Source organism: Musca vetustissima, unplaced genomic scaffold, assembly GCF_032173495.1.
Source record: "Musca vetustissima isolate MV318-11 ecotype Yass unplaced genomic scaffold, APGP_CSIRO_Mvet_v1 utg61680, whole genome shotgun sequence".
NCBI classification, from domain to species: domain Eukaryota; kingdom Metazoa; phylum Arthropoda; class Insecta; order Diptera; family Muscidae; genus Musca; species Musca vetustissima.
Window position 1 is genome coordinate 12980 of NW_026882624.1, and position 19835 is coordinate 32814.

Consider the following 19835-nt stretch of genomic DNA (forward strand, 5'->3'; position numbering starts at 1 on the left):
GTACCAAATTTCGTGCAAATCGAAAGATATATAGGGACCTTTTACATTAAATCGCACGAAAATATATATGGGAGCTATATCTAAATCTGAACCGATTTTTCCCAATTTCAATAGGGTTCGTCCTTGAGCCAAATAAGTGACCTATGCCAAATTTCATCCAATTCGGATTATAAATGCGACCTGTACTTTGTTTACAATTTAACATCGACAGACGGACGGACGAACGGTCATGCATAGGGTATAAAATGTTCTGAGGGAATTGGAAGTAATTTAACGATCTCTATTAGAAGGCCTTAACTTTTTATATAAGAAGACATTGTGGACTCCTATAAGAATAGCCTTTTGTTCTCCTACGCGAGGAACTTCTGATATTCTATAGGAAAATAAATAAAAAAAAAAATGTTTGATCTTTTTGAACAAAATCCTTGTTCCTGCCATAGGAAGAGAAATTCTGGTCATATTTTAAAGGACCATTTGGTGCCTTTAGGAGAGGGGTTCCCACTGTCAAATTTTATATGTCACAAGAATTATTTCAAATAATTGTAATTTCCTTATTAAAATTATTGAAATTTGCATACACAATTACCTCGTTACACCTTCGTTTTGAGGTTGGCCAATTTGTTTTGATGTCACATTTGAAAAACGGAAAAAAATCAGGCACCTGGCTGAGCAAGTGTCACATAAAGTGTCAAAAAGTTGGCACATGTCAACAAATTATTGTCGGGACTGACATTAAACACACACACACAAAAGAAGACAATGTAACCATCATTTCAATTTCAAAATATGACCCAATAACACGCATCCTTCTTGTTATCCTGGCCCCTGAATTATTATTGTTGGTAATTTATTGATCAATAATGTCACTCTTTATGTGACAGGTTGAAATTATCATGGATGGAATGGATGGATGATGACCAGGCTGGCTGGTTTGGTGGTTATATTCAGGTCAGGTCAAACACTTCAATACAAACAAAAAACAGCACAAGGTGTGTGTCTGTGGAACACCTTGGCTTAGCTTCATTTCATTTCATTCCGACTTGACTTTCGATTACCGGCTTAATGGCTGTAATTGACTCTGAGGGGGGGCGGAGCGTGTCAAATGGCATATTCATAATGTGTCACGCCAAGTAGTATATTTGATTAGTAACCGGATGTGTATTATGGCCTGGGTTTTTTTGTGTTTGGCTAATTGGACGATTATCATGACAGTCGAATACAAAGAATCGGGTGGCGAAGGAGAGCGATAGAGTGAGCAGCACTAAAGGGGGCATCCAGCTAATGTGTTATCCTTAACAAGCCAAAAAACACATGGTTAATAGGACATTATAACCCTGCTGTTTTTCAACCAACACCCTCCCTAACACCCAACACTTCCATCATTCTCAGTTCAATAGTTCCGTCCGTCAGACCTATATTTATTGTAATGTTTCTTTTTCGTTCTTCCATTCTTTTCTTGTTATTTGTTATAAAGGTGTTATTTTCTAACAAGGTGTTATGTTAGCATTGAAAATACCCGTCGTCATTTAATATGATAATTATTTTCAATTCTTGTGCTTGGGTTTCCTGGCCAGACCTGACGTTGATGTTCAGGCGAACGGTCGAACGGCGCGAGAAAAGATCAAAAAGCGCGTGAAATATACCCATAATTATGAAACTAATTATACAGTTGGAGCACAATATGGTGTTGAAAAACGGCCCTTGTGGTATAATTTACCCCATACCCTGCCTCCGCAAACCCACACACACACACTCACACATCCACTCATGGCATGCAGCAGAGGGAATATAATCAGGAATCAACCAGCTATCAACTGGCTATCTCGTTTTGCTGCAATACAAACAGGTATAAACGAAGGTAATTTTAGTGTTAAGAACACACCACAAGTATCCTCCTCCTCCTCATATTGACGGGAATCTTTTGTATTCCCTTTTCGCTTGAAGTTAATATGCGATGAATGATGCAGTTTGGTTAGACAATGCCAAAGGCTATTTGCAGTCGTTGAAGATCTGTTAAAATAAATATACAACATTTTTATGAATAAAGAACAGATCGCGGGGTCTACTTCTTGTAGAAATATTTTCAAAAAATTCACACCTTAAACTTAACATGGGAAAACATATTGCATTTTCGATGGAAAATATTTTTTCAAAAATCCACTCCTGTAACTATGTTTGAAAAGGATTTTTAAAAAGTCGAAACCTCTGAGAGGTCTTGAAAAAATATGTTAAAAAATCCACGCATTTGATAGATAGAGGTAATTTCAAAATATTTTTATAAGACCCACGCCTCTGATAGGCTATTCAAAAGCATTTTTAAAAGATCCACTCCTCAGACAACTCGTAATTTTTTTTTTTAAATACACTCATTTGAGAAGCCTTGAAAACATATTTTTAAAAAATCCACGCCTCCGAAAGACCGACAGGACATGAACAAAATATGAAAGACCGACAGGACATGAAAAAACTATGAAAGATCAACAGGACATGAAAAAAATATGAAGACCGACAGGACATGAAAAAAATATTTTTAAATAATCCTCGTCTCTAATAGGTCTAAAAAGATATATTTTTAAAAAATCCGACCGACACGCCATGAAAAAATATTTTTAAAAAATCTACGCCTCTGAAAGACCGACAGGCAATGAAAAAATATTTTAAAAAAATCCACGCCTCTGAAAGACCGACAGACCATGAAAAATATTTTTAAGACATCAACGCCTCTGAAGGACCGACAGGCCATGAAAACATATTTTTAAAAAATCCACCCCTCTGAAAGACCGACAGGCTATGAAAAAATATTTTTAAAAAATCCAAGCCTCTGAAAGATCGACAGGACATGAAAAAAATATGAAAGACCGACAGGCCATGACAAAATATTTTTAAAAAATCCACGCCTCTGAAAGACCGACAGGACATGAACAAATATTTTTAAAAAATCCACCCCTCTGAAAGACCGACAGGCTATGAAAAAATATTTTTAAAAAATCCAAGCCTCTGAAAGATCGACAGGACATGAAAAAAATATGAAAGACCGACAGGCAATGAAAAAATATTTTTAAAAAATCCACGCCTCTGGAGGACCGACAGGCCATGAACAAATATTTTTAAAAAATCCACGCCTCTGAAAGACCGACAGGCCATGAAAAAAAAATTAAAAAATCCACCCCTCTGAAAGACCGACAGGCTATGAAAAAATATTTTTAAAAAATCCAAGCCTCTGAAAGATCGACAGGACATGAAAAAAATATGAAAGACCGACAGGCCATAACAAAATATTTTTAAAAAATCCACGCCTCTGAAAGACCGACAGGCAATGAAAAAATATTTTTAAAAAATCCACGCCTCTGAAAGACCGACAGACCATGAAAAAATATTTTTAAAAAATCCACGCCTCTGAAAGACCGACAGGACATGAACAAATATTTTTAAAAAATCCATGCCTCTGAAAGACCGAAAGGCCATGAAAAAGTACTTTTAAAAAATCCACGCCTCTGAAAGACCGAAAGGCCATGAAAAAAATATTTTTAAAAAATCCACGCCTCTGAAAGACCGAAAGGCCATGGAAAAATATTTTTAAAAAATCCACGCCTCTGAAAGACCGAAAGGCCATGAAAAAAATATGAAAGACCGACAGGCCATGGAAAAATATTTTTAAAAAAATCCACGCCTCTGAAGGACCGAAAGGCCATGAAAAAAATATTTTTAAAAAATCCACGCCTCTGAAAGACCGAAAGGCCATGAAAAAATATTTTTAAAAAATCCACGCCTCTGAAAGACCGAAAGGCCATGGAAAAATATTTTTAAAAAATCCACGCCTCTGAAAGACCGAAAGGCCATGAAAAAAATATGAAAGACCGACAGGCCATGGAAAAATATTTTTAAAAAATCCACGCCTCTGAAAGACCGAAAGGCCATGAAAAAAATATTTTTAAAAAATCCACGCCTCTGAAAGACCGAAAGGCCATGAAAAAATATTTTTAAAAAATCCACGCCTCTGAAAGACCGACAGGACATGAACAAAATATGAAAGACCGACAGGCCATGGAAAAATATTTTTAAAAAAATCCACGCCTCTGAAGGACCGACAGGCCATTAAAACATATTTAAAAAAAAAATCCACTCCTCTGAAAGACCGAAAGGCCATGAAAAAATATTTTTAAAAAAATCCACGCTTCTGAAAGACCGACAGGCCATGAAAAGATATTTTTAAAAAATCCACGCCTCTGAAAGACCGACAGGCCATGAAAAAATATTTTTAGAAAATCCACGCCTCTGAAAGACTGACAGGCCATGAAAAAATATTTTTAAAAAATCCACGCCTCTGAAAGACCGACAGGCCATGAGAAAATATTTTTAAAAAATCCACGCCTCTGAAAAACCGACAGGCCATGAGAAAATATTTTTAAAAAATCGACGCCTCTGAAAGACCGACAGGCCATGAATTTTTTTTTAAATCCACGCCTCTGAGAGACCGACAGGTCATGAAAACATAAACATATCTGGAGGTATTCTTCTTCCTGTGGAAGAGTTCAAGGTATTTTTTCCGTTGGAAGTGCTGCAGATATTCTGCTTTCTTTGAAAAAGCCCAAGGTATTCTTTTTCCTATAGGAGAGCTGCAAGTATTCTTCTTCCTGTGGAAGAGCTGCAGGAATTTAACTTCCTATGGAAGAGCTGCTGGTATTTTTCCCCCTGTGGAAGAGCTGCAGGTATTCTTCTTCCTGTGAAAAAGCTGCAGATATTCCTCCTATGAAAGAGCTGCAGGTATTATTCACATAGCACACATCATTCTAGACCTAATTCATTATTCTGTGCCAAATTTTTTTACAAATCGAAAGATATATATGGACTTTGGTGCACCATTTACATTTAATAGGACGAAATTATATATGGCAGTTATATCTAAATCTGAACCAATTTTCACGAAACTTAACACACATCATTCTACTCCTAATTCAGTTCGCTGTGCAAAATGTCGTGCAAATCGAAAGTTTTATAGAGACTTTGGTGCACCATTTACCTTAAATCGGACGAAACTATATATTTAAATCTGAACCGATTTTCACGAAATTTTGGTGGATCATTTACCTTAAATCGGACGAAAATATATATGGGAGCTATATGTAAATCTGAACCGATTTTTCCCAATTTCAATAGGGTTCGTCCTTGGGCCAAATAAGTTACGCATGCCAACTTTCATCCAAATCGGATCATAAATGCGACCTGTACTTTGTTTACAATTTAACTTGGACAGACAGACGGACGGACAGACGGACATGCATAAATCGACTTAGAAAGTGATTCTATGCATATTCTCAAAAGAAACCATGTGCCTATCTCGTTTCCTTTTGCCTGTTACAAACATATGCACAAAGACATAATACCATGTACCACAATGTGGTGAAGGGTGTAAAAATCCAAGACTCTTACACGCCTTTAAATCCACAATTCTGGCAGGTTTTAAAAAAATCCACAGCTCACCCATGCCTTATCTTTTTTTAATCCTAAACTCTGGCAGTTTAAAAAAAAACATTTAAAAAAAATCCACGACTCTTACAGGCCTTAAAAAATGATCTACGATTCTTACAAGCCTTAACATTTTTTAAATTCACGACTCTGACGGGTTTTGAAAAAATATTTAAAAAAATCCACGACTCTTTCAGACCTTAATCCACGGCAATATTTTTTCTTGAAAAAAAAAATCCACGCTTCTGGAAGGCCTGGAACAAATGTTTTTAAAAAGTCTACGCCACTGACGGACCTTCAAAAACATTTTTAAAAATAGTTCTTAAAAAATATTTAAAACCAGTGAGCGGAGCAGTATAGTCGGGGCCGACCATATGATACCCTACACAAATTTCACGAAAATATATCTTTCTGTATTCTGAGCTTGGCAATATGGTGATATTTACATCCTCTTGACCGTCTAGAGGTCAACAAATATTACTAATACTCAGTACACCGTGGATTGTGGTGGCCTCAATTGTGGCCTATAGATCGACCTAAAAAACACAAAAAAATAAGTTTTCTCTCCATTTCATCCCAATATTATTATCTGATCATCACCGAAAATTATAGGAGTTGTCCTTGATCATACTAAGCGATCAGCGCTATATTTTCGCCATCTAGTGTGCTAATGGGTTACTAAATAATATATGAAAACGTAAGTAGCTGTAAATATTTACGTGTAATTTCAATTTAAAGGTCAACCACTCCTCTTGGATATACTATCAACTTCTCGGGCCGAGGTCCTTCAGGGTTAAATATATATGCTGTAAAATCCAAATTGTCTCATTTTTCACACAAAAGTCAGGGTCCATTTGATCTTTATTGACCGATCTTTATCAAAACAGGCATGTTTATTCTTTGACCCGATCCCCTTCTCCATGTAAAAATTCGCGGTGTTTGGGTCATAATTGCGGCCTCTGGAACGACCAGAAAAATCGTCAATAATTAAGTATTTGGTCCATTTCATCCCCTAAATATTCACCGATCTTTACCATAAACAATAGGGGTCTTCATTGGCCATTACCCATCCTACATGCAAAATTTCGTGAAGATTGGTACATAACTGTGGCCTGTATCGTGTTTACAAATTATAATGGACAGACGGACGGACGGACACACATGTCTAGATGGACCCAGCTAGTCGAGATATGACGATCGGTATACTTAAAGATGGGTCTGGGACCAATATTTCGCGGCGTTACAAACTTTTGGGGCTGCACAAAGCTATAATACCCTGACAACATAGTTGTTTAGGGTATAAAAATCCACGCCTCTGAAAGACCGACAGGCCATGAAAAAATTTTTTTTTAAATCCACGCATCTGAAAGACCGACAGGCCATGAAAAAATATTTTTAACAAATCCACGCCTCTAATAGGTCTGAAAAATATATCTAAATCTGAATGGATCTTCACGAAACTTAGCACACATCATTCTAGACTCAAATCAGTACGCTATGACAAATTTCGTGCAAATCGGAAAATATATTCGGATTTTTGTGCATCATTTACATTAAATCGGTCGAAAATATATATGGGAGCTATATCAAAATCTGAACCTATTTTTACGAAACTTAGCACATCATTCTAGACTCAATTCAGTACGCTGTGCCAAATTTCATGGAAATCAAGAGGTATATAGGGACTTTGGTCCGATTTTCTCGTAACTCAGCACTCATCATTCTGGACTCAATTCAGTACGCTATGCAAAATTTCGTGCAAATCGAATGATTTTCAGGGACTTTGGTACACCATTTACCTAAAATCAGGCGATACTATATATGAGAGGTAAATCTAAATCTGAACCGATTTAACGCACACCATTCTAGACTGTATTCAGTACGCTGTGCCAAATTTCGTGCAAATCGAAAGATATTTAGGGACTTTGGTGCACCATTTGTCTTAAATCGGACGAACATATATATGGGAGCTATATTTATATTTGAACCGATTTTCACCAAAATTAGCACACATCATTGTAGGCTTAATTCAGTACGCTGTTCCAAATTTCGTGCAAATCGAAAGATATTTAGGGACTTTGGCGGATCATTTACCTTAAATTGGACGAAAATATATATGGGAGCTATATCTAAATCTGAACCTATTTTCAGGAAATTTAACACACATCGTTCCAGATTTAATTCAGTACTCTGTGCCAAATTTCGTGCAAATCGAAGGATATATAGGGACATTGATGCACTATTTACCTAAAATCGGACGAAAATATATATGGGAGCTATATCTAAATCTGAACCGATTTTCACGAAATTTTACACACATCGTTCTAGACTTAATTCCGTACGCTATGCCAAATTTCGTGCAAATCTAACGATATATAGGGACTTTCGTGCAATATTTACCTAAAATCGGACGAAAATATGTATGGGAGCTATATCTAAACCTGAACCGATTTTCAGGAAATTTAACACACATCATTCTGGACCTAATTCAGTACGTTATGCCAAATTTCGTGCAAATCGAAAGATATATAGCGACTTTGGTGCACCATTTACATGAAATTGGACGAAACTATATATGGGAGCTATATCTAAATCTGGACCGATTTTCTCGAAACTTGGCAGACATCACTCTAGGCTTAATTCAGTACGTTATGCCAACTTTCGTGCAAATCGAAAGATATATAGGGACTTTGGTGCACCATTTACATGAAATCGGACGAAACTATATATGGAAGCTATATCTAAATCTGGACCGATTTTCACGAAACTTGGCAGACATAATTCTAGACCTAAATGATTAGGCTGTACCAAATTTCGTGCAAATCGAAAGATATATAGGGACTGTTTACATTAAATCGGTTAAATATATATATGGGAGCTATATCTAAATCTGAACCGATTTTTCCCAATTTCAATAGGGTTCGTCCTTGGGCCGAATAAGTGACCTATGCCAAATTTCAACCAATTCGGATCATAAATGCGACCTGTACTTTGTTTACAATTTAACATGCACAGACAGACAGACAGACGGACGGACGGACATGCATAAATCGACTTAAAAAGTGATTCTATGCATATTCTCAAAAGGAACCATGTGTCTATCTCGTTTCCTTTTGCCTGTTACAAACATATGCACAAAGACATAATACCCTGTACCACAGTGTGGTGAAGGGTATAAAAATCAAAATTGTGTATTTGGCCCCCTAATACACTGACAAAATTAATAATAACCCCAATAATTGTCAAAGAAATTCCAACAGAAACCTCCTTTTGATGTGAAATTACATCCAAACAAAAAGTAAGGTTAGGACATTTTGGTCTCATTTCTTTGATTGTTGAGTGAAAAATAGTATTTCAATATTTTAATTGCATTCTCCCCTCATACATTATTTAGAGAAAACGCTTTGATTAATTATAAAGAAGAAAAACAAACAAAAAATAACAACAACAAAGACCGCAATGCATCTTTTGAGATGCATCCAAATGGGGTCCTTTTTCGTTTTTATTATTAAAAACCAACAAAAATTTCTAAGACTTGCCGCCGCAAAACAAAGCGCTAGTCTTCTATTTTTGTTGTAATTATTTTTGTGTGTGTGTATTTGTTGTTGTTGTCCTTGTTAAATATTATGCAACTAATTTCTAATTTCAAATTGTACATCAATGACCACCAAAACGGACTTTGTCGTTGTTGCCAGCATTGTGTCCACTTTTTTGTTTCTGTTCCACAAAAGCCTTTTTAATTATCCTTGTTCGTCATCGTTGTTGTTGCTGTTGTTTTTTTTTTACTCACTGCCTTCTCAAAAGATTAACAAACTATACCAAAGCCGTCAATTTGTTGTCCTTTCCAATGGATCTTTTGCCTTTTTGGTTTCATTGGTGTTTCTTTTTTTTTAGTTTAGCGGATTTCCACAGGCTTCGTTGGCATGCATACAAGTAATCCTGGCGTTTTGTGTGGTTAGATGTCTCTTTTCTCCATTCACAATGGATTTCAACTATTGTTTTAGGTTGTCATGGTGTTGTTATTGTTGTCCTTTTTGGGAAATTGCGAAAAAAGTTCAATACGTTTCTTTTTTCATTTCTTGGAAATGAAAAGCGGATTGCGTCGGGATAATAATCAAACATTGCTGAATGGCAAAAGGCGTTGATGTGTAAAACAAATAGTAGCGAGTGGGCAAAAAGCAGGACATTTCTAATGTGCTGGGGGATATTGAAAAACAGTTATTAGAAAGTTTTGATATATTTAATCCTGAATCGGATTTTTTTCAAAATATTAATATTAGGCGGGGATTTTTCTTTAAATATTTTTTAAAGGATATTTTTTCATTTTTTTAAGTAGAGGCTTGGATTTTTTAAAAAATATTTTTTCAAAACGCTGAATGTATTTAAAATTCCACTACATTTTCCCGGGTATTTCTCGGTTTCCCTACCAAAAACCAGTAAGGAAAGTAGTAAAGTCGGACGGGGCCGACTATATGATACCCTTCACCACTATGGATATATTAAACAGGACTATTAACATGAAATTGGATGAAATAAAATATGTGATATTTATCTAAATGTGAATCTACCTAGATCTATTCATAAAGTATGTCAATCGACTTCAATCAAATATAAATAGGTTATCTGTTGGGCTATGTCTGTACTTCTAGAAAACGCAACTACGTAATTCTATGCTCAATTTTGTACGTTGTGCAAAATTTGATGTCAACCTGACTAGCATGAAGAGTTTGATGTCCAATTCACTTAAAATCGGTCGAAAATATATATGGAAGCTCTATCCAAATATACCGAAGGATATATAGGGACTTTGGTGCACCATTTACATGAAATCGGACGAAACTATATCTGAATCTGGGCGGATTTTCTCGAAACTGGGCAGACATCATTCCAGGCTCAATTCAGTACGTTATGCCAAATTTCCTGCAAATCGAAAGATATATAGGGACTTTGGGGCACCATTAACATGAAATCGGACGAAACTATGTATGGGAGCTATATCTAAATCTGGACCGATTTTCGCGAAACTGGGCAGACATCATTCTAGCCTCAATTCAGTACGTTATGCCAAATTTCATGCAAATCGAAAGATATATAAGGACTTTGGTACACCATTTACCTTAAATCGGAGGAAGATATATACGGGAGCTATATCTAAATCTGAACCGATTTTCACGAAACTTTGCACACATCATTCTAGACTTAATTCAGTGCGCTATGCCAAATTTCGTGCAAATCGAAAGATATATAGGGACTTTGGTACACCATTTACCAAAAATCGGCCGAAACTATATATGGGAGCTATATCTAAATCTGAACCGATTTTCACGAAACTTGGCACACATCTTTCGTGCCTCAATTCAGTACGCTATGCCAAATTTCGTGCAAATCGAAAGATTTTCAGGGTCTAAAGTCCGTAAATCGGGCGAAACTATATATGGGAGCTATATATAAATCTGAACCGATTTTCACGAAACTTGGCACACATCTTTCGTGGCTCAATTCAGTACGCTATGCCAAATTTCGTGCAAATCGAAAGATTTTCAGGGTCCAAACAAATGAGCTGTGCCAAATTTCATCCAAATCGGATCATAAATGCGACCTGTACTTTGTTTACAATTTAACATGGACAAACGGACAGACGGACGGACATGCATAAATCGATTCAGAAAGTGATTCTATGCATATTCTCAAAAGGAACCATGGGTCTATCTCGATTATTTTTGCCTGTTACAAACATATGCACAAAGACATAATACCCTGTACTACAGTGTGGTGAAGGGTATAAAAAATAATGGAGTTCATGTTTTATTTTACCCTACACAACTATGTTGTCAGGGTATTATAGCTTTGTGCAGCCCCAAAAGTATGTAACGCCGCGAAATATTAATCCTAAACCACCTTTAAGTATACCGATCGTCATATCTCGACTAGTTGAGTCGATCTAGACATGTGTGTCCGTCTGTCCATTATAATTTGTAAACACGATACAGGCCACAGTTATGGACCAATATTCATGAAATTTTGCATGTAGGATGGGTTCGGGCCAATGAAGACCCCTATTGTTTTTGGAAAAGATCGGTTAATATTTTGGGGGATGAAATGGACCAAAAACATTATTTTTGTCGGTTTTTCTGGTCCCTCCAGAGGCCGCAATTATGGCCCAAACACCTCGAATTTTTGCATGGAGAAGAGGTTTGGGCCAAAGAATAAATATGCCTGTTTTTATAAAGATCGGTCAATATTTAGCGGGTCAAATGACTGACCTGATTTTTGTGTGAAAAATTACAAAATTTATATTCTATGGCGTATATATTTGCCCCTAAATGTCCTAGACCCCCGAGAAGTTGATAGTATGTTCAAGAGGAGTGGTTGACCTTTAAATTGATACCAATTATATGGTCGTATGTATTCGGATGTGTGAGTTACACATAAATATTTACGAGTGCTTACGTACTGTGATATTATTTAGTAACCCATTACCACACTAGACGGGCGGAATTATAGCGCTTGCTTGCTTTGAAATTTTCCATGAGATTGCAGTTATTGTCAAGGACAACGCCTATAATTTTCGGTGATGATCAGATAATAATTTTGGAATGAAGTGGACCGAAAACTTAATTTTTTGTGTTATTATCGAGTCGATCTATAGACCACAAATGAAAGCCGAACATCACAACACAACCCACGGTGAAGGGAATATGGACAAATAATTAGAAGGACTGAATATTAGGAATATTCGGAAAATATGTCAGTGTAGGGAAAAGATGCTGTTGACCTTTAATGGGGCAAGAGGGTGCAAATATCACGAAATATTGTCCAGGTTCGTAATAAACACCAGCAGAAAGTTTGAGTTCCGTGGTAGTTGTGTAGGGTATCGTATGGTCGACCCCGTCCGAACATACTGCTCTGCTCACTGGTTTTTTATACCCTTCACCACACTGTGGTACAGGGTATTATGTCTTTGTGCATAAGTTTTGTAACAGGCAATAGGAAACGAGATAGACACATGGTTTCTTTTGACAATATGCATAGAATCACTTTCTAAGCCGACTTATGCATGTCCGTTCGTCAGTCTGTCTGTCCATGTTAAATTGTAAACAAAGTACAGGTGGCATTTACGATTCGAATTGGATGAAATTTGGCACAACTCATTTATTTGGCCCAAGGACGAACCCTATTGAAATTGGGAAAAATCGGTTTAGATTTAAATATAGCTCCCATATATATTTTCGTCCGATTTAAGGTAAATGGTGTCTAAAAGGTTCTAAATATCTTTCTATTTGCACGAAATTTGGCATGGGGTACTGAATTAAGTCTGGAATGATGTGTACAAAATTTCGTGAAAATCGGTTCCGATTTAGATATAGCTCCTATATATATGTTCGACCGATTTTATGTAAATGGTGTACCGAAGTCCCCAAATATCTTTCGATTTGCATGAAATTTGGCATGGGGTACTGAATTAAGTCTGGAATGATGTGTGTTAAGTTTCCTGAAAATCGGTTCAGATTTAGATATAGCTCCTATATATATATTTTCGTCCAATTTAAGGTATATTGTGCACCAAAGTCCCTAAATATCTTTCGATTTGTACGAAATTTGGCACAGCGTACTGAATTAAGTCTATCTAAATCTAAAAATCCGTTCAGATTTAGATATAGCTCCCATATATACTTTCGTCCGATTTAAGACTAATGGTGCACCAAAGTCCCTATGTTTCTTTTGATCTGCACGAAATTTGGTACAGCCTAGAATGAACTATTTAAGCCTAGAATGATGTATGCTAAATTTCGTGAAAATCGGCTCCTATATATATTTTCGTCCGATTTAAGGTAAATGGTGTATCAAAGGCCCTAAATATCTTCCGATTTACACGAAATTTGGTACAGCGTACTGAATTAACTCTACAATGATGTGTGCTAAGTTTCGTGAAAATACTTTCAGATTTAGATATAGCTCCCATATATATTTTCGTCCGATTTAAGGTAAATGGTGTACCAAAGGCCCTATATATCCTTCGATTTGCACGAAATTTGGCACAGCGTACTGAATTTAGCCTAGAATGATGTGTGCTAAGTTTCGGGAAAATCACTTCAGATTTAGATATAGCTCCCATATATATTTTCGACCGATTTAAGGTAAATGGTGTACCGAAGTCCCCAAATATCTTTCGATTTGCATGAAATTTGGCATGGGGTACTAAATTAAGTCTAGAATGATGTCTGCCAAGTTTCGTGAAAATCGGTTCAGATTTAGATATAGGTCCCATATATATCTTCGTCCGATTTAAGGTAAATGGTGCACCAAAGTCCCCATATATCCTTCGAAATTTGGCACAGCGTATTGAATTAAGCCTAGAATAATGTGTGCTAAGTTTCGCGAAAATCGGCCCAGATTTAGATATAGCTCCCATATATATTTTGTCCGATCTTTCGATTTGCACGAAATTTGGCATGGGGTACTGAATTAAGTCTGGAATGATGTGTGTTAAATTTCGTGAAAATCCGTTCCGATTTAGATATAGCTTCCATATATATTTTCGACCGATTAAATGTAAATGGTGCACCAAAGTCCCTACATATCCTTCGATTTTCACGAAATTTGGCACAGCGTACTGAATTAAGAGTAGAATGCTAAGTTTTGTGATAATCGGCTCAGATTTAGATATAGCTCCCATATATATTTTCGCCCGATTCTATGTAAATGGTGTACCAAAGTCCCTATATATCCTTCGATTTGCACGAAATTTGGCACAGCGTAATGAATTAAGCCTAGAATGATGTGCGCTAAATTTCATGAAAATCGATTTAGATTTAGATATAGCTTCTATTTAGTATAGGTTGCAGAATCACATGTTTATGGATCCAATTTCATTTTACTGGTCCTTTAAAAATGTGATGTCTGTTAGGATGAATCTTTTTAATACACCCATAGTGGTGAAGGGTATCATATAGTCGGCCCAGTCCGACTTTACTACTTTCTTTACTGTTTTTTTTTTTTTTTTTTCAACAGTGTCTATCTTGGCGGTAGATGGCCAGGATGCTCTACCCATCATCCAGGTCATCTTTTTGGCTGTTCACAAAGGAAAATTGTTTATGTTTTTATTTGTCGTTGCTGTTACAGATGATGATGATGATGATGTAAAACAAACAAAACACTTGCCGACCATTAAAAAAGCGAAGAAGAAAAAAAATTTAATCAAATTTGGTGACTTTGATGTTTTTTTTTTTTTTATTATTGTGTACACAATACATTATTGTCGTCGTTGTTGTTCTTCTTCTTTGTATGCTTTTCATTTGCACATTTTGTTCGGTTTTCTTTCATTATTTTCAGCGACAAAGTCCATACTTTTGGACATTGTCAAATTCAAAGTATGGGTATGAGTTTCTCTTTCAAGGCCAGTCTACTTGCCTGGTCCTTCTGGAGTGAATGAAGGACAGTAATGTAAAGTTGTATCAAATAAATTTGTCATTATATCATTAATATCCTGCAATAGTCATCCCCCAAGGGATATTTGTTTTTACTTATAGATATGACAATTTGTACATTTTCCTAACATTTGTTTGTTTTATTAGTCGGTGTGTAACCTTTGTCTGCTAAGGTACTAAGAGGATTACTAACGATGATTTCGAAAGCTTCAATTTAATTTGGATTTTTTCCTTTGGAAATTCTTATGAAAATATTTTGTTTGTAAATTGACCAGAATAAATGGCGAGAGTATGTTATGATTTAAGGAATTTTCAAATTGAAAATTCTAAGGCCTTCGGCAAGGTCGTTTGTTGAGAATAATTTCATTGTTTGTTTGACCGAAATTTATGCCGGTTTAAATTGAATTTACCTTTAGAAGGTCGTATAGATTCATTTTATGAGAACGAAGTATTTTTTATCGACTCCTGTTAATAACATAAAACCAGTAAGGAAAGCTCAAAAGTCGGACGGAGCCGACTATATGATACCCTTCACCACTTTGGGTACATGCAAGACATTTTAATATCTACAATATCCTGTAGATAAAACGGTCATAGAATCTTCGGAGGACCATTGAGATGGAATCGGGCGAAATTAAATGTGCTATCTAGATAGATATTTGAACCAATTGAAAAACCCCATACACATACCATTCTGAAGTCAATGACACACTTGGATTCTTTGGTATACCATTTGTATGAAATCGAGTAAAATGATGTATGCGGACTATATATAAACACATGGACCTAATTGAGCAAACGTTGCATACACCATTTGTTTTTGTTTTTACTCTATATTCAATTGAATACCCTAAAATAAAATCCAACGAAAATATATAAATCTGAACCGATTTCAACAAACCTTACCACTCATAATTTTTTTCTCAATAGCATTCGCTATGCAAAATTGTACTCAATCAGACAAATATTGGGAGTTTGGTGTATCAAAAATTCGGATGAAACTATATATAGGAACTATATCTAAATCTGAACCGATTTTAAACCAGTAAGGAAATTAGTTAAGTTGGACTGGGCCGACTATATGATACCCTTCACCACTTTGAGTATATTCTACATATGTATCCTAACAGACGACGAGTTTTTATTATATATCTATATCTGAACCGATTTCAGGAAAACTTGCCATAGACTAATTTATATTACTTAAGTACGTTGTGTCAATCGGCCTAGCTATGGATCTTTTCACGACTTTATTTCAGTACTCTATACCAAAATTCGTGCAAATCGAAAGATATATGGGGACTTTGGTGCACCATTTACCTAAAATCGGACGAAAATATATATGGGAGCTATCTAAATCTGAACCGATATTCAGGAAACTTAACACACGTCATTCCAGCCTTAATTCAGTATGCTATGACAAATTTCGTGCAAATCGAATGATTTTCAGAGACTTTGGTGCACGAATTACCTAAAACCGGATGAAAATATATATAGGATCCATATCTAAATCATAACCGATTTTCACGAAACTTTGCACACATCATTCTAGACTTAATTCAGTACGCTGTACCAAAATTCGTGCAAATGAAAAAATTTCCAGGGACTTTGGTGCACCAGTTACCTAAAATCGGGCGAAACTATATATGGGAGCTATATCTAAAACTGAACCGATTTTCACGAAACTTTGCACACATCATTCTAGACTTAATTTAGTACGCTATGCCAAATTTCGTGCAAATCGAAAGATATATAGGAAGATATACTTTGGTACACAATTTACCATAATTCGGACGAATATATATTTGGAACTATATCTAAATCTGAACCGATTTTCACGAAACTTAGCACACATCATTCTATACTTAATTCAGTACGCTGTGCCAAAATACGTGCAAATCGAAAGATTTCCAGGGATTTTAGTGGACTATTTATCTAAAATCTGGCGAAGCTATATATGGGAGCTATATCTAAAACTGAACCGATTTTCACGAAACTTTGCACAAATCATTCTAGACTTAATTTAGTACGCTATGCCAAATTTCGTGCAAATCGAAAGATATATAGGGACTTTGGTACACAATTTACCTTAATTCGGACGAAGATGTATATGGGAGCTATATCTAAATCTGAACCGATTTTCACGAAACTTGACAGACATCATTCTAGACCTTATTCATTACGCTGTGCCAAATTTTGTGCAAATCAAAACATATATAGTGTCTTTGGTACACAATTTACCTTAAATCGGACGAAGATATATATGGGAGCTATATCTAAATCTGAACCGAAATTTTGCACACATCATTCTAGACCTTATTCATTACGCTGTGCCAAATTTCGTGCAAATCGAAAAATATACATGGTCTTTGGTACACAATTTACCTTAAATCGGACGAAAATATATATGGGAGCTATATCTATACCTGAACCGATTTTTCCCAATTTCGATAGGGTTCATCCTTGGGCCAAACAAATAAGCTGTGCCAAATTTCATCCAATTCGGATCATAAATGCGACCTGTACTTTGTTTACAATTTAACATGGACAGACGGACGGACGGACATGCATAAATCGACTCAGAAAGTGATTCTATGCATATTCTCAAAAGCAACCATGTGTCTACCTCGTTTCCTTTTGCCTGTTACAAACATATGTACAAAGACACAGTGTGGTGAAGGGCATAAAAATTCATGCATCCGCCAAACCTTGAAAAAATATATTTAAAAAAAATCCACTCATCTCCACGCCCCTGACAAACTTTGAAAAATATATCTTTAAAAAATCCACGCCTCTGATAAGTCTTCAAAAAATATATTTAAAAAATCCACGCCTCTGATAAAGTACGTAGAAATACTTTAAAAAAAATCTACGCTTATAAAAATACTCGAAAATTCTCGCTTAAAAATAGTCCTTGAAAAAATATTTTTAATCCACGTATATTGAAAAAAATATTTTAATTACTTTAAAAAAATATTTTTACAAAATCAACGCAATTTAATAGTGCTCAAAAAAATATATTTTTTAAAAGATCCTTGAAAAAGGACTAAAGCGTTATTGAGTGTTCAAGATTACTACAATGACCCATACGAATATTATTATTTGTCAAATACACCCACACACACACAGACCCAAGCACACATGTCCTTATTTATTCTTAACCTCATATTTCTGCATAAATATTTGATTTTCTTCCAACATTTCCGCAACAACAACACCAACTGCCCACAATAGAATAGCCAAAGCGTTAGTGAATCCTTCAAAGGACATTTCAAACAAGGACACACCAGTTACTCTCCTAAGCTGTCAACTTAATTTCGTCAACACAAAAAAAGGTTGCAATTTATTTGAAAAAGCAATAAAAGGTTATCAATATTTACAAACCGAACCGCACTTTGGGTCAGTGTCATTATATTTGGAATATTGTTGGATCGGAAAACAGGATATTGGACATAAGTGTTGGCATACAAAGGATGATGTGTGTGCATGTGTATTAATATTTTATGTTTCTGTTATAATGGTAATAATATGACATTCTGAGGCATAGTGTTCGGAAAGAGGTCATCAGTAATGGATGTAGACTTACCTACTTAGCTGACCTGTTACAGAACGGTTGTTCCATAAGACGAGCTTAAAAAAAGATTTCCAAGGGCGTCGGTCTTGTGCGCATTGCTTGCAATTTGAAAGACCACGTTCCAAGAGGGAAGGCTGCTTTTATACGCCTTTTGAGTTGAGGCATTCTCATTCATTCGCACAACATGGCCTATCCATCGTAGTCGCTGCAGCTCAATGCGACTGACTATGTCAATGTCCGCGTATAAATTGTAAAGCTCGTAGTTCATTCGATATTCACCGTTTTTCACCGTCAACGCAGATCGCCCCATAGATCTTTCGGAGAATTTTTCTCTCAAACACTCCAAGAGCTGTCTCATCTGCTTGTGCAAGTACCCATGCTTCAGATTCATATAACAGCACGGGTAGTATCAGCGTCCTGTAAAGTGTAAGTTTGGTCGGGCGGGAGGTGGCCTTGTTTCTAAACTGCTTACTTAGACCATAGTAGCATCTATTGGCCTTCACTATCCTGCTCCGAATTTCAAAACTGATGTCATTTGTTTTATTTATGGCGGTACCAAGGTACATAAAATCTTTAACTACCTCAAAGCTGTAGTTATCAAGTTCCACAGTTGACTGTTACCGCTAGCAATGTTCGACCCATTATATCGATGCCATCGGCGTAGGTGAGTAACATGTGTTGTTTTGTGTACAGAGTGTCATTTCTGTTCACCTTTGCGTCTCGTATGACCTTTTCCAGCTGGATGTTAAAAAGATTACACGACAAACTGTCACCTTGTCTGAATCCTCGTTCGGTATTGAAGGGCTACGATAGGTCCGTTCCGGCTTTAACGGCTGACCTTGTGCCACTTAAAGTTATCCTGCATAGGCATATTAATTTTTCAGGAATGCCGAACGTAGACATGGCTTTAAACACCTCTGAACGGATAGGGCTGTCGAATGGGGCTTTATAGTCGACGAATAGGTGGTATGTGTCGATGTGTTTTTCGTGGGTCTTTTCCAGGATTTGGCGAAGATTGAAAATCTGATGAAAATCAATGGTGGATTTGCCAGGCATGATCCAATAATTGGCATGGTCCAATAATGTGCATTGGTATGGTCCAATAATGTCATTGACCATTGGCTTCAATCGTTCTCACAGCACACTGGATAGCATTTACATGCGATGGAAAGGAGGCCGATTCCTCTATAGTTAGCACATATCGTTTTGTCTCCTTTTTTGTGCACGGAACACAGAATGCTGAGGTTCCAATCATTGGGCATGCATTCCTCTAACCAAATTGTACCAATCAGCTGGTGCATGCTTCTGACCAGCATCTGACCAATAGTCTTGAATAGATCGGCTGGTAGCCCATCGGCTCATGCTGC

The 19835-nt window shown here is 36.3% G+C and overlaps 1 protein-coding gene across 1 annotated transcript in view; it reads right to left on the reverse strand.

Annotated features, from left to right (window-relative positions):
* Positions 1–790: 790 nt before the first annotated feature.
* Positions 791–19835, reverse strand: part of LOC133329178 (short-chain specific acyl-CoA dehydrogenase, mitochondrial-like) — a 155267-nt gene continuing 136222 nt past the window's right edge. Inside the window, exon 3 of the mRNA XM_061537672.1 lies at positions 791–809. The gene's annotated coding sequence lies outside the window, so the exon portion shown is untranslated. The remainder of the gene's footprint in view (positions 810–19835) is intronic.